Source organism: Triticum aestivum, unplaced genomic scaffold (assembly GCF_018294505.1).
Source record: "Triticum aestivum cultivar Chinese Spring unplaced genomic scaffold, IWGSC CS RefSeq v2.1 scaffold7B_scf_3587, whole genome shotgun sequence".
Classification (NCBI taxonomy): Eukaryota; Viridiplantae; Streptophyta; class Magnoliopsida; order Poales; family Poaceae; genus Triticum; species Triticum aestivum.
Genome location: NW_025225115.1, coordinates 60,495 through 63,843, shown reverse-complemented (window position 1 = coordinate 63,843; position 3,349 = coordinate 60,495).

The following is a 3,349-nucleotide window of genomic DNA, read 5'->3' as shown; positions in this document are numbered from 1 at the left end:
TTTGTCGTTTGAGAGCAACCCACCTCGAAGCCTTTGAGAGAGAGAGAAATCCTTGCGAGGACAAAGCCCAAACACCCCGAGCCAAAGAGTGTTAGGCATCACTGAAGTCTTTCTGTCTGTGTGACCTGAAGACTTATTACACTTGAGGACTGTGTATCCTCCAGCCGGTTAGGCGTCGCGTTCTGAGCATCCCAGAGTCATTGTGGATCGCCGGTGAACGAAGTCTGTGAAGGTTCGGAAGTCTACGTTGAAGACTTACTAGAGTGATTGGGCGAGGACTGTGTGTCCTTAGCTCAAGGGGAATAAGGTGAAGATGCGGTCTTCTGAGTTGAATCTCAGCCTCCCTAACCAGATGTACAGTTGTCACAGCAACTGGAACTGGTCCAACAAATCCTGTGTCTTCAACAAATGACCGGTTCTATCCTATAACTCCCCTTACCTTAAGTTTGTCTTCGTGAAGTCATTGCCTGTTTGTCATACCTGTTTGACTTCATTGCTTGACTGCTATCGTTGATTGGCTTCATACCATCTTCCATCCTGATCCTTACTACCAAGCTGCTATTAGTCCTTGTACTCTCATATTATCGCATACTTGACTATGGCTTGCTTGTTGTAGTTTATCTTCCGCTGCATATCAATTAGGTCATTTATATTGTTTGTCTTTGAAACTTGTTTTGATGACTTTGATAAAAATTGCCTATTCACCCCCCCCCCTCTAGTCGATAACTAGCACTTTCAGGTACACATTCTAATCACAGATCCAAAGGCAAAATATTCGTTGCTAATAATGGGTCCTTTCTAGAGAAGGAGTTTCTCTCGAAAGAAGTGGGTGGGAGGAAAGTAGAGCTTGATAAGGTAATTTGTACCTTCTCCCGAATTGGAAAGTAGTTCATCACAGAAATCAGTTCCAGTGATTCCTACACCAATTAGTGAGGAAGCTAATGATGATGATCATGAAACTTCAGATTAAGTTACTACAAAACCTCGTAGGTCTTCCAAAGTACAGTACACACCAGAGTGGTATGGTAATCCTATTCTGGAAGTCATGTTACTTGACCATGGCGAACCTACGAACTATGAGGAAGCGATGATGAGCCCAGATTCCTCGAAATGACTTGAGGCCATGAAATCTGAGATGGGATCCATGTATGAGAACAAAGTATGGACTTTGGTTGACTTGCTTGATGATCGACAAGCCATCAAGAATAAATGGATCTTCAAGAGGAAGACGGACGCTGATAGTAGTGTTACTATCTACAAAGCTTGAATTGTCGCAAAAAGGTTTTTGACAAGTTCAAGGTGTTGACTACGATGAGGTTTTCTCACTCGTAGTGATGCTTAAGTCTGTCCGAATCATGTTAGCAAATTGCCGCATTGTATGAAATCTGGCAAATGGATAAACAAAACTGCATTCCTTAATCGATTTATTAAAGAAGAGTTGTATATGATACAACCATAAGGTTTTGTCAATCCTAAAGGTGCTAACAAAATATGCAAGCTCCAGCGATCCATCTATGGACTGGTGCAAGCATCTCGGAGTTGGAATATACGCTTTGATAAGTTTATCAAAGCATATAGTTTTAATACAGACTTGCGGTGAAGCCTGTATTTACAAGAAAGTGAGTGGGAGCACTACAACATTTCTGATAAGTATATGTGAATGACATATTGTTGATCGGAAATAATGTAGAATTATTCTGCAAAGCATAAAGGAGTGTTTGAAAGGAATTTTTCAAAGAAAAATGTCGGTGAAGCTGCTTACACATTGAGCATCAAGATCTATAGAGATAGATCAAGATGCTTGATAAGATTTTTCAATGAGTACATACCTTGATAAGATTTTGAAGTAGTTCAAAATGGAACAGTCAAAGAAGGAGTTCTTACCTGTGTTGCAAGGTATGAAATTGAGTAAGACTCAAATCCCGACCACGGTAGAAAATAGAAAGAGAATGAAAAGTCATTCCCTATGCCTCAGTCATAGGTTCTATAAAGTATGTTATGTTGTGCCAAACCTATTGTGTACCTTGCTATGAGTTTGGCAAGGGAATACAATCTTGATCTAAGAGTAGATCACTGGACAGCAGTCAAGAATATCCTTAGTGAGGACTAAGGAAATGTTTCTCGATTATGGAGGTGATAAAAGAGCATGTCGTAAAGAGTTACATCGGTACAAGCTTTTACACCGATCCAGATGACTCTAAGTCTCAATTTGGATACATACTGAAAGTGGGAGCAAATAACTAGAGTAGCTCCGTGCAGAGCATTGTAGACATAGAATATTTGCAAAATACACACGTCTTTGAATGTGACAGACCTGTTGACTAAAACTCTCTCACAAGCAAAACATGATCATACCTTAGTACTCTTTGGGTGTTAATCACATAGCAATGTGAACTAGATTAATTGACTCTAGTAAACCCTTTGGGTGTTGGTCACATAACGATGTCAACTATGGGTGTTAATCATATACAGATATGAATATTGGTGTTAAATCACATGATGATGTGAACTAAATTATTAACTCTAGTGCAAGTGGGAGACTGAAGGAAATATGCCCTAGAGGCAATAATAAAGTTATTATTTATTTCCTTATATCATGATAAATGTTTATTATTCATGCTAGAATTGTATTAACCGGAAACATGATACATGTGTGAATACATAGACAAACAGAGTGTCACTAGTATGCCTCTACTTAACTAGCTCGTTAATCAAAGATGGTTATGTTTCCTAACCATAGACATGAGTTGTCATTTGATTAACGGGATCACATCATTAGGATAATGATGTGATTGACTTGACCCATTCTGTTAGCTTAGCACTTGATCCTTTAGTATGTTGCTATTGCTTTCTTCATGACTTATACATGTTCCTATGACTATGAGATTATGCAACTCCCGTTTACTGGAGGAACACTTTGTGTGCTACCAAACGTCACAATGTAACTATGTGATTATAAAGGTGCTCTACAAGTGTCTCCAAAGGTACTTGTTGGGTTGGCGTATTTCGAGATTAGGATTTGTCACTCCGATTGTCGGAGAGGTATCTCTGGGCCCACTCAGTAATGCACATCACTATAAGCCCTGCAAGCATTGCAGCTAATGAGTTAGTTGCGGGATCATGTATTACAGAATGAGTAAAGAGACTTGTCGGTAACGAGATTGAACTAGTTATGATGATACCGACGATCGAATCTCGAGCAAGTAACATACCGATGACAAAGGGAACAACGTATGATGTTATGTGGTTTGACCGATAAAGATCTTCGTAGAATATGTATGAGCCAATATGGGCATCCAGGTTCCGCTATTGGTTATTGACCAGAGAAATGTCTCGGTCATGTCTACAT